The 13,457-nt window shown below is 35.6% G+C and overlaps 1 protein-coding gene across 14 annotated transcripts in view; it reads left to right on the top strand.

The window, feature by feature from the left end:
- ATXN1 (ataxin 1) overlaps positions 1 to 13,457 on the top strand; it is a 504,682-nt gene that overhangs the window by 215,816 nt on the left and 275,409 nt on the right. For 2 of the 14 annotated variants that reach the window (XM_074272284.1, XM_074272239.1), the window contains exon 6: positions 7,205 to 7,301. The exons of 10 other annotated variants lie outside the window; for them this stretch is intronic. The gene's annotated coding sequence lies outside the window, so the exon portion shown is untranslated. Of the gene's footprint in view, positions 1 to 7,204; positions 7,350 to 13,457 lie in introns of all 14 variants that reach the window. 2 more of the 14 variants (XM_074272285.1, XM_074272245.1) reach the window with 1 other exon arrangement.

The following is a 13,457-nucleotide window of genomic DNA, read 5'->3' as shown; positions in this document are numbered from 1 at the left end:
GGTCATCTTGCCTTGGATTTTGAGTCTGTTGTAAAGTTCCTTATTCATAAATACTGGGCAGAAAGTGTCATGAATCGTGTAGCTTATTTTAAAAGAGTGAGTGAACTGAGACAACATCTTAAAGGCTTAGTCATCCCATATTTATTCTTTCTTTCTGTGAATTTGTCTACCACATAATTTTTCTTCCCTTTCTTCCTCTCTTCACTCTTCTTCACCCTGCTCGAGATCAAAAATTACCTGGAGAAGAGAGTTGTTATGGGTTAATATATTCCAGAAGATTATCCTTTGTTTAGTGAATTCTAATTCTCTTTAGGGGAAATCTCCAGTTTCACCTTGAAAAGTAAAAGAACTTAATACACAACTATTTCTTACAGTGAACTAAGACCTCAATGTGAGATTAGTTACTACTTGGACAATATCATTTTTTAATTATCTTCCCATTTTTATTTATAACAAGAATACTGAAAATATGGCCAAAGCTAACTTTAATATGATGTCAAGGCATCCAAGTCTTCTCCAGAATAGTTCTCTGGAACTTGGTATCTGTTTACAGTAGAAGGTCATCTTGTTGTTTAGAAGGAAATGGAACTCTGGGAGATGGTCCATTTCTATTAAGGTTTTTAGTATTTGGCTTCCATTCTGAACTTAAACAGCTCTTGCTACTAGGATGTATTTCATGAGTTCATCATTTAATGGGGCTGAGCTTCCTCTTCTCTAAAATAAGTCAGAGACTTGAATCAAAGAATTTATAATCTTCCAGGTAAAAATTGAGTTATGTGTACCTTGGGTTCAAGATTTTTTTTGTATAAGGTTCCTTTTTCTAGCCTTTTGGCATCTTTCTAATACAATATGAGACCCAGAATGGTAAACTGAAGCATTGTGAAGTGTTGTAGAGGTGTTTGAGTACTACCAAAGTTGAAAGTGCTGGACTGTATAATTTCTGAGATCCTATCTGTCTCAAAATCTTCATCCCTCCTTATCCTCTCAAGAAAGGGTTGTGCTTGTACCCTCCCAACAGGGCATCCTTCCAGTGACAACAACAGCAGTTGTTAGTGCTGAGAATAACCTTCAGTTGTTCTCTGCTGCTTCAGTTGAGGGCAATGAGACAAAGAATCATTTTTAAAAAAACCTGATTTTCTTGAGCAGCTATTTGAAGGTTGCCAACTAGGTAGGCACTGTAGATAGAATGCTTGGGTCTGTAGTTTAGCTTCAGACACTTACTAGCTGTATGATTCTGGGCAAGTCACTTAACCTGTGATTACCTCCATTTTCTCAAATGCCTACCCCTTAAGGATGATTGTGAGAAGAAAATGAAATAATATTTGTAAAGTGCTTAGCAGTTGGTGCTTAATAAATATGTGTCTCCTGCCTTCCTACCTACCATGAAGAAAAGGAACAGCAGCAATACAGTAATAATCCCTGGACATTTTCATGAAACAGTTAGATGTTATTCTGTGTGGTTTGCAGAACCTTCTGATATTTGCAATAAAGGTTCCAGTTCCTATTTTTTCTGTATCTTCTAGGAGATTTGGCCAAGGTTGTGCCAGATATCTCCAACAAATATTTTAAGCCCCTATTGTATGTGGTTCCAAGTACTATCTCTTCTGTGTGTGCTATGCATTATAACTGGGGATATCCTGATGGATATCCCCTGCTACTTTTTGTGGGTGATCAGAAGACGGTAAGAAGGTTTAATTAGATGGTGTCATGTGTGACATAATCAAGGCATTGTCTTTAGATTAGCAAGGAGCCAGTAGGCTTGTATCTATCCTTACAGTTGCTTATTTGATTGTAGGTGTTCTTAGGCCACCAACTCCTTATCAGAGAAAATAGCATTGACTGAAAAGATTAAACACCTTTCCCAGGATCAAGGATGTATCAGAGGCAACACATGACTTGGCTTGAGGAATGGCCCTCTATCCATTACATCAGGCTGCTTCTCATAGGATATCATACTAAATATAATTGAGCTTCTTCCCAGAAAATGTAATTACTTCCCCAATGAAAGATTCTCCCATTCTTTTGTGATTTTTTTTACTTGAGTAGAAGTAAATTAATAAAGTGCTATTGTGATTAGCACAGTACACTTGAAAGAGATTTCACTTTAATACTGGAGCCAGGTTGGAACTTTAATAAAACTTCAGCCTTTCTCTTCTGACTTGTTATTTCCTAAATATTGCAGTGACAAGTTAATCTTGTCTTTTTAAAGGTCTTTTTAAAGTTGCTTTGGCAAGATAATGTTCACAGGGTAAAGTACAGAATAAAATAGAAATATGTTGCCATATCCAGTGTACCTACAGCTTATAGTATTATACTTTGTTTACCTGACTGGCAATGCAGAAAAGGAAAGCTGACTAGATTTATGTTTTGCATTATCTAGACTAAATAAAAATAATTAATGCCCACATCAGTGTTAGGAGATCATCATTCCCTAATGTACTATTATCTTATTATCTCAATACTTTTAAAGTAATGCTCAAATTACTCGTAAGCTCTGAAAATAGCAAATAACAGTAGGTAAACCGTTTACTGCCTGGAATTGCCCCCAGAGTGCCCTCCAGTGCTCTCCTCTCACATTTCTAAAGGCTGTATGCATTGTTTAGGAAATCAGCAGGTCAAAACATTTATGCTAAGGCCATTTACATGGGAATCATCTGTTTTGTAGAGTATCTTTTCTAATATTCTTTAAAAATAATTATTTAGTTTATGGATTATCCACCCTTAATTATCATCTTCCTCCTTGCTTCTTGACCTTTAGGTGGTTTTCTGATGTTTCTTGAAGATTTAGGAGCAATTCTAATAGTAAAAGGACTGTCTGGAGAAAAAGTTGAAAGCATTGGTTAAAATGATGATTTTTCAGTTAATTGTGAACTTTGGCTATCCATATATCACATGGGCCCCTGTCACTACAGATAATAGAGAGGTGGCTAAATGGGAAGGAAGGTCACCCATGCAATGTGTAGTGAACCGTATTGTCTTTCAGAAACATAAACTTGTATAAAAGGGGCTACTTATCCAAAGAGTTGAAAACACTGAGGAGTCAAGTACAGAATTCTCTGTGGGAGGGCCGGAAGGAAAAGTTTTATATAGATCTATGTTCCTTTATTTGTACCAAATCATTACAAGCTGGCAAATTTGTACAACTGGGCTAGGGCTAAGGATAAGACTTCTTTTGTGAAAGAAGAAATTAAGGAAGATTAGGCTACCAAAATTCCTTCTCTTTCCTTTTTTTTAAATCACAAATACATGATGTGGTTAATTAGTGCATTCATTCCTGTGATTGCCAGAGCATTTTATAGATGCTTTGTTCTAAATTTGGATGGTGGGCAGTGGGAGATCTGAACAACTAGGTAAGTAGATATAAAATAAAGAACCTTTCCTCTTTGAGTCCTCTAATCAAATTTACCTCCCCTTCCTTTGACTTGGCACTTTTCCAGTCCCAGTAGAGGCCATATTTAAGTGAGTTATAAAAACCGAATTACTCTCTTAATCCTGGAGGTGGTCTCTCCCTTCATCCTTGTTAGAGCTCAGGTACATTAATCTGGTGATGTGTATAGTAAGATTGTGCTGTTCTTTAACTTGTTGCATCTGTTCTATGAATAGCAGAGATTGGTCTCTTGGGTGGCCCATTTTAGTATCTTTTATGAGAACAGAAAAGACTTAATTAAAATATACACACACATACACACACACATCTAAGAAAACCTCTACTCAAATAAGATTGCATAGTTTTCTCAGTTTGGATTTCAGGGACCTTGCCATGTTTAGTTTCTTTATTTGACTTTTATAGGTAGATATGTTGTACAATTTGGGTTTATAATGAGTGATAGGCATTTTGTAAATGCTGAATATAATCGAGTAGTGCAAGGATATGGCACGATATGCTAATTCTCCTGCAGAGATAAAATCGTAGACTGATTTTCCTCGCTAACACTGACAGGAGTTTATGAGTGGGAAGTCCGTGCTATAAAGGAAGAAGTCTGCAATTATCTTTTAATTTCATGCCATTTTCCATTTGCCAATCAAAAGAAAACAGTCAGAAGTCTATGGAAATGTATAGCACCCAGAGGATCATCAAGACTTTTGCCAGGGAACAATTCCCATGTTTTGTCCATAAAAAGGTGACAAATCAAAGTATTTAGGAATAATTTCTTCCTAAGATGATGTCATGTGAAACTCACGAAATAGTCTAAAGAGGCTTGCACAAGGCTTAGGAGACAGAAGTATTTCCCTGCAAGAATACTTAATCAGTAGAAATAAAGCTAATAAAGGGTTTAGCATGTTGAGAAATCCATTCATCACTGAAGGAGAAAAGAATGCCTGCAGAAATCATATGTGTGTGTTTGTTCCTTTGTTGCCTTCATAAAAAGTGTTTTGATCTCTTCCAAAGAGATCCAATTCAGAGAGGTATTTTATGTGCTAACCCCAAACTTGACATTACTCTGGTAATAAATATTAGAACAGGCTGTCCCTTGCCATAGCAGAAGAATAACCCAAAATCCCCCCCAAAACCAGCAACAATTGAAGCTTTGATGTTTGTTGGAAACAGCTAGCATACAGCATTGGTGTATAATCTATCCTGTGTTATGACTAGAAACAAAAGGCACTAAAACCAAGCCTTTGCATGAATCATACAATCTTAATGTGTGGCTTAGCATCATACACATTGGCCAGTTGGGCATTCAGGGAAAAAAGGACAAGAGAAGAAACCTTTCTTTGTGATTATGTTTTGTCTTGCTGTCCTCTTAATTCCATAGCACATACTTCTTTTGTATAACTCCCTATCTGCTGCCTTCACTTGAGCGTCTATTTTAGGATAAGACATTAACATTTGGTATGATGATCACTGATCACCTTTAAAGGCATCCATGTGACCCAGGGCAAATAACTCTTCTTCATTTTCCACTTTTATAATATAAAAGTCTATGTTTTTTTTTAAATTTCTGGCATATATTAATAAAATTTTAAATTAAAATAGATAACATGGCTTTGGTTTCTCATCACCTGCAGAATGGCATAATTTAAGAATTACAAAGGACCTTAGGGACCATCTAGCACAACACATTTTTTAGAAAGAATTCCTATTCAACATACCTAGTACATAGTTGTCTAGCTTATCTGTGAAGACCTCCAATGGGAAGAAACTTTTTATTTCCCATAGCAGTACATTCCACTTTTATATAGTTCTTTTTCTTATGAAGTTTTACCTGATACCTTATATCAGATTTAGATTTGTTTCTTGGTAATTTTCTCCTGGTTCTTGTTTCTGGTTCTTCGCTCTGGGACCATACAGAAAAAAATCTAATCTCTTATCTCATATGACAACCCTATAAATACTTAAAACTTGTTATTAACCTCTTTCCCCCCAAGGCTTTGCTTTTTGAGGTTAAACATTCACAGTTCCTTCCAATGAACTTCATTTGCTATGAAGTCAAGAGCCTTTACTATCCTGGTTATTCTTCCCTGAATGTTCTCTGATATACTCTTATCCATACTAAAGTTTGACTCAAACTCAAACTGCTGCAGGGCAGTGCAGCATAGAGCAGAAAATTGCAACTCATCAGAATTCTTCTCCCTATAAATCCCTCTTTGCACATAAATCTTTATTATGGGAATAAGTACATTCTTCACAGATCTCTCTATTTCCAGGGATTTCTGGAATTTATCTCTAGAGAACTGGGGAAAAAATCCTATATTGTTCTCTGAAGCAGTCTTAATTCTTTTATCTGTAAAATTCTTTATCTGTAAAAAAAAACAAAAACTCTATCTTTTTTTACCTTGTTTGTGTCATGGACCCTTTTGGCAGCTTAGTGAAGCCTCTGGACCCCTCTTTAGTTAGGTGGGTAAGTGAATAGAACACTGAGTTGGGAGTCTCAAAGACCTGAGTTCAAATTCAAGCTCACAGTCTTACTAGCTGTATATAACTATTATATTATTGAATTTTAGTCTGACCCAGTTTCTCTATCTGAAAAATGAGGTTAACAATAACATTTATATCATAGAGTTGTTATGAGGATCAAATAAGGAAATATTTATAGAGTCATTTGCAATTCTTAAAATGCAAAATATGCTAATTATTGTTGTTTTATTATCATTAATGGTTTTAAATACACAAAATAAATTACATAAATCTGTCTTACCTTCACTATTATAATAGAGGGCAATACAATCCTCCTAGTCGCTCAAGCTCATAAGTTAGGAATCTTCCTAAACTCTTCATTATCTCTTCCATATATCCAATCTGTTGTCAAAGTCTGTTGATTTCACCTTTGCAATCCCAATATGTTTCCTTCTCTCCCCTGATGCTGCCACTACTCTATTGCAGACCCTCATTACCTCATACCTTGACTATTGCAATAATCTGCTGGTAGATTGTCCTACCTCAAGCCTCTTCCCACTCCAATCTATTATTCAGCCATTAAAGTAACATTTCTAAGGAGCAAGTCCAATCGTGCCACCTGCCTACTCAGTGAACCCCAATGCCCTGGTGCCTCTGGAATAAAATAAAAATGGTCTGTTGGTGTTCAAAGCCCTTCATTATTTAGTTCTCTCCTACCTTTCCAGTCTTCTTAGACCTTGTTCCCCAACATGAACTTTTTGACCCATTGACACTGGTCTCCTGGTTGTTCCATAAACAAGTAACTCCATCTGTCTTATATTTAGGCATTTTCTCTGTCTGTCCCCCTTGCCTGGAATGCTTTTCTTTCTCTTCTTGAGCTACTGACCTCCCTGGCTTCCTTTAAATCACAGATAGAATCCCACAAGAAGCCTTCCCTTCCCTAATCCTTTTTAATTCCAATGTCTTCCCTTTGTTAATTAGTTCCTATTTATGCTATATATTTTTTCTTCAAAAATATATAGTTTTATATATATATATATATATATATATATATATATATATATATATATATATATATATATATATATATATATATATATATTTGTTTGCATGGTATGTCCTCCAGGGAAGGAGCTATCTTTTGTCTCTTTTTGTATCTCCAATACTTAACACAGTTCATGGCACATAATTGATGCTTAATAAATATTTGTTGTTTGATAGTTATCAAAATATTTTTATAAACAAGTACATAGACCCTCAGGTTAAGAATCTGTGGAATAAGTGATCCTTACATTTCTTCTTAGATTTAAAATCCTATATTACTGTGATTCTGTGAATAAAACATTGGTATTCTTTTCCTTACAGCTTGCTGCCTGTCATGCTTGAGAACCTTTCTTTCACAAAACCTTATAGCAACTTATTGTTGCTAACTGGACCTCTGGGAGTTAGCCAGTGGAGAAAGGTGGGACTGGGATTGTGGCAACATCTGGGAATAAGAGGCAAACTGAAGGTCAGATATTTAAAATAAGGATTATTGATTCCATAACTTGGGAAGGTATTCTTTTTGAAGAGAATTATTAAATGAGTCACAGATACAGCATTTACCATGCCATGCTCTGATTTGGAATGAAACACAATATGACAAAATAGTTTGTTTAAAACACATACACACACAAATAATAAAGGGGAGAGATAAATCAACCACATGTGGAAGCTAACTGAAACTGTATTGGAAACGAGTTGAAATATTCCCAATGATACCTTGTTTAAGCTTCTATCTTGGCTTAACTCCTTGTCAATTAGTAACATATTGGGTCATATGGAAATTAAATAATAAGTGAGAATCTTAGAGTATATAAATGAAAGGACCTTCAAAATCATCTAGTTCAGTTTCCTCATATTATGGGTTAGAAACTGAGACAGAAAAAAATGAATTTAATTATTTAAGAGCATACTAAATTAGTGGCCAGGCTGAAACTAGAACTTAGAACTCCAAAAGCAGTGTTCTTTCTACTGAAGCAACTACCTTCTCTGTTAGGAGCAAAGGCCGACTGGCTTAAATTTAGATTTAGAGTCCATGAGTTAGGATTTTAGGATTTAAATTTTTTTTATTAATTTTAAATTATTTAAAATTTAAAATAAAAATAGAATTTTAAACATGTAGTGTTTAACATATAGTGTCTAACATGTAGTTAACATAGGGACATGCCACTATATTCCCTGGATAGTCTTTTACTATCTATTATTGCATCACTATTGTGAGGTTGGTAAAGCATAAATAATGGCCTGATGGATAAAAGAGCCAGCCCTGGGACAAGGGAAAATTGAATTTAAATTCTACCTCTGACATATTCTGACAATGTCACCCTGAGCAAATCATTTAACTTTTCAGTGCTATAAACATATTTTAAGATTATAAATTGTAGACATATAGCAGTCTGCATTGGGAGAAGGAGTTTCCATACCTTATGTAATCAATCAGAAATAAAAATTTGTTAAGTACTGTTCTAAACTCTGGGTATAGAAAAAAGAGGGAAAAGATACTCTCTCCCTTCAAAGAGCTTATAATCTAAATAAAACACCACGGGTTCAATTCCTGTTATTCTGAACATGGTAGGCAGATGCTTTTTTTTTTTTTTTGACAGATGTCACTGGTAAAATTCTGAAAACAGATAGGAAAAAGTGACAGATTTGTAATGCCCCAGGGGCAGTAGTCACCAAAACAGAAGGCAATTTGCTTACTTTGTAATGTTTAATTAGTGTATGACATAAAAAGGATCCTATCCCCCCATCCTGATAAACCCAATCTAGGACCAAATCCTTTTGAGTTAGAACTTTTCCTAGAGCAACATGCTGTGTGGAGCCTCAGAGTGACTTAAATAGATGTCACATTTGTCTTTTGAAAGCCTATAACCCCAAATGGACAACATTGGCAAGAACCAACATATAAAAAGCACATGGAGACATAGAGCTACATATTCAGAGACAACAGTGTGACACAAGCCCAAATCACTGCTGAAATAAATAAAGATGAGTGTTTGGGGGTGGTTAGCATGCTGTGAAAAGTGTGAGGAGCTTTGGGGAATTCAGTAGAGTGAATATGTATGTAGGAATCAACACCTCATTTCCTCTGTTTAGGAGAATCAATTCAAAGTAAGACTGTGAAGGAAGAATTGTGCTCTACCCAAAAGTAAGGGGCAGTTGTCTTACTGATGGCTGCTTCTTCCTTCTTCTCCTGAGGCCTGCCAATGAATTAAGGAGCTATGTAGGTAGATTGTGGAGGATTTCACTTATCTCTTCTTTCTGCCAGAGGGAGGGTTTGCATGCCATAGTGTCTTTTGATCAAGCAAAAGGGGGAAAGAAGTTGAGGAGAAACTAAACTCAGAGGCATCTCTGGGGCCTTTCTACCATCCTCAGGAGAAAACAAATTACCCAGAATCAGAATAATTCACCTATTACTTGGTTGATAGAATTGAGGAGAGGGAGGGGGGAGAAGAGAATAACTAAAGAGTTATTTTTAGTACAATAGCATTGAAGATTTGAAAATTTCAGCAATTCAAGATTTTATTCTGCACATTAAGTTGTTGTTTCTTGAGCCGGCATCTATGAGAGCTGGATGGCAGCTCTGAGTGACAGTGAAAGTCATTCTGGCTTGTAGTTAAGTGCACTCAGACAGCACTTTGTCAATACCCTCCCCTTCCCCCCCTCCCTGTATCAGTCTAAAATCTTGTGGATAGGTAGGGTGGGGGCAGACAAGGAAGGAGTTGACTAAAACGGTTTTCTGTACAGTGTGCTGCTCTCTCAGCTTTCTCTCCCCTCATGTATTACTTCTTTTTTCTTTTTTTTTCCTCCTCATCCATTACCACTCTTCCCAGTGAAGAGAGCAGAAATCCCATTAGACCATTTCCCTATCTGAACCACCTGTACAAAGGAGGGCTTATAACAGCATCCCTCTGGCTTGCATTCTGCATTCCACTATGACAGCAATATTGCCCAGGTTCTGTAACCTGAAGTAATTGGACTGCATTGCCTAATGAGTAAGCCAGCAACAAATTAAGGACAGATTTCTGTAAGCTCTAAATCAGGGGTTCTCAAACTATGGCCCTCGGGCCAGATGCGGCCTGCCAGGTTATGGCAAATGGGCTGAGGGGCGGAGACAGAGTGTGAGTTTTTGTTTTTACTATAGTCCGGTCCTCCAACAATCTAGCACCAGGTTTTCAAGTTTGCAGTTTAGGGCTATGCTACTATCTGTTATCTCTTTCCATATGTACACCACAGGGTATTTAAAATGAGCTTGTAGGATATTTAGACTTATAGGTAGTATGGGATTTATTAATTCTTTCACTACTCCTTCCCACTACCCCAAAGTCTAATCTGTATTATAATATCTCATTGGTCCCATGGAAAGAACATTGGTCTAGGAGGCAAAAGAGACTTAAGTTGCAGTAATTTCTCCATTATTGATTCATTTTGTGACTTTGGACAAGCTGTATAACCTCTTCCTAACTCTAATTTTGTGACAATAAGATGGGAATAAAAAGTTAATAAGAGAATATGATAAAATAATAGGTGTCATATTTTGAAAGAAGAATTTTGAAAGGTTCTATATCATTAGTGCATGTGATGAAAAAGATCTGACTTTGGAATCAAAGAATCTGGGTTTGGAATCTTACTTCATCTGAATATGTACTAGTTACTTTCTCTGGTCCTCATTTTCTTTTGCTGCAAAATGAAAGTTAGGCCAGATGATCTCAGAACTAGTTCCCATTCATTTCTAAATAAATGGCTTTATAATCATGATACTGGTATATTATTTACAATTGAGAAGTTTTTTTTCATCCTATTTTTCCTGTTTTATTTTTATAGTCTATGTTTTATTATTCCACCGTTTGTTTCTTATTAAATGACTTATTTTTTGATAATGCTCAACTACTGCTTTTCTTTGCCAAGAAGAACAATTGGAAAAGACAGTACAAAAATGATTAAATGGGAGTTGATAACCAAAATAATTAAGGAGATGGTAAGAGAGCTTCTGACTGTTTTTGATAAGTTCACATCATTATGTCAGGATGAATCACTGTGTCCTTGAGTTTTTAAGAATTGTAAGATACACTGCTCAACCTCTGTCAATGATTTTCATTTTTAAAATATGTTAGAAAATAAGGGTACTGAAGGCAAATATCTTCACTTTAAAATTTGAGGAGAGCATAGATTCTGTAAATGAGTGAGCTTTATTTGCATTTTGGCAAAATTCTTGGCTATTTTATTAAAGGAATAATTGCTAAAGGGCAAAAAACAAAAATGAAGCAGTGATTATAAAGGACCCACAGTGCTTCAAGAACAGATCATAGTAAGGTAACCGGCTTTCCTTTTCCATTTCCATTTCCATTTGACTAATAGATTAGGAAAATGGTATGTAGTTTATCTAGATTTTATCAAAGCATTTGACAATTTCTTACACTATTCTTATGTGTTAGAGTCTAACGACTAGATGATTGTATGATTAACTGGATTGGACTTGGTTGAATGAATTTAACCAAAGGGAAGTCATTACTGATATTATTATCTAAAATTGAATTTTCCCAAAAATATAAGGGAAGCTCATTGACTTATAGGACCTATTTTCTTCCAAATTGGCATTGTGCTGTTTGACATCTTTTAAAAAATGATTTGGATGCGTGCTCGAAGCTCATCTGGGATATAGAAAATAGAGGACTAGACTTGTATTCACATAGACATGATTCTATTCTTACCTTAAGATATATATATTAGCTATGTAATCATGAGAAAGTTATTGACTTCAAGCTTCTCTGTAAAATAAAGGCAATTATACCTACTTCACAGGGCTGTTGTGAGCATCAAATGAAGTAATATGTGTAAAACTCTCTGCAAACCTTAAGGTGCAACATAAATGTGAACATTCATTATTGTTGTGGTAGAGTCACTACATTTTCAGGGTATGTGAAGAATAGCTAATCCATTGGAAATTAGAATTAGGATTCAAAAATATCTCAACAAGCTAGAATTTAGGGCATAAAATACATCTTAGAGTGTCAGGGTTAGTAGATTTCAACTTCAACATGTGTGAAGACAGTCAGGAAAACAACTTGGAATGCATTAATAGAGTGATTCTGTGTAACACAAAGGAGATGTTTATCTGAACATACTCAGTCTTATTCAGACAACAACGTATATACCAAATTTTAAGAAGAATGTTGATAAGTTGGAGAGTAACTTGAGATTTTTACCAGGATGGGCAAAGGCCTAAAGATCATGCTATATGAATATCAATGGAAAAATTGAAAATGTTTAGTTAAAAAAGAAAAGACTTTGGAGTATCATTATCACCATTTCCAAGTATTTGAAGGTCAAATATGTGATGGTTGGATGACCACTAGTTATATGTGTTATAAAGGATATTCTTATTTTCTACTGCTTCTAGGAAAAAATGCAAATTCTACATCTTAGGATTTAAAATCTGGCTCTAATTTATCTATGCGGACTGGTTTCACATCATTTTTCCTCATGCGCTCTTACTTCTAGCCAAATTAGCCTACTTTCTGTACTCCATATATAACATTCCATCTTCCACGTCCATGTCTTTGTCTTCCATATCTAGCACAGCCTCCTTCATTATCTACACTCTTAGAATGCTTACTTCTTAGCACGAGTGACATTTTTTAGATGACCCCCTTGTTCTCTCCTAGTCTCTTCACAATTGCTTTGTCCTTGTCATATATTTTGTTTTTTTAACTCTTCTGTATACATGTATTTCTCTGCCTTTCTCAAGCTCCCAAGTAAAATGAGTTCCAATGGTTTTGGTTTAGCATGAAGCCCAGTGGCTGTTCCAGAATAATCAGTGATTAAATGCTTGTTGAATCCAGTAGAATTGAATGTATCAAGCACCTTTTCTTTCTCCTCATCCTACCTACCAAGTGAGGAATCTCAGAAGTATTGGGGTGGAGAAAGGGAAGTTTGGGGAACAAATGGAAATCAATTCATTATAAAGATCTTATAGTCTCAGATGTTATGAAGATCTTGTATAGTTTAAGTCTGGTCACCTGGGAATGTATCTCCCAAACTGTCACATCGTTTTTATTAAGCTGGATGCTGCTTTTAATATCATTTGGTCTAACATTGTTGAAAACCATTAGCTATTTTAAGTGAGACTGTTCATATAAGGTAGGAATTCTTTTTGATTCTCAATTCACATTTCTGTCTTGCATTAAAACTGGAGAAGTGGATAGATGAGTTGTTATTGTGAACATGTAGCAAAGGATGCACATTAGGGAGAAAGGCTTTTCAGGTCAAGATCATAAGAACAAAACAGTGAATTAGGTATTTATACAATAGCATAAATATGTTATAGGTTCTTGGCAACTGGACCAGACATAGCAGGCCTTTTAGAAAGCAGTATTTCTTAGAATAAAAGTAATTGGTGTACTGTTATAAAGAGACATTTTAAGCATGTATGGAGACAGGGTATACAAATGATATCTCATTGTTCACTCTAAGCAATGGCCAACACTAATTCTTGCAAATTCTAAGGGGTGGGAGAAAGTCAGGTACCTAATACATGCACGTGGCAGTATGGGCCAACTCTTTTACTTATGGCCTA

Source organism: Sminthopsis crassicaudata, chromosome 1 (genome assembly GCF_048593235.1).
Source record: "Sminthopsis crassicaudata isolate SCR6 chromosome 1, ASM4859323v1, whole genome shotgun sequence".
Classification (NCBI taxonomy): domain Eukaryota; kingdom Metazoa; phylum Chordata; class Mammalia; order Dasyuromorphia; family Dasyuridae; genus Sminthopsis; species Sminthopsis crassicaudata.
This window is presented reverse-complemented; position numbering and strand designations above follow the sequence as displayed.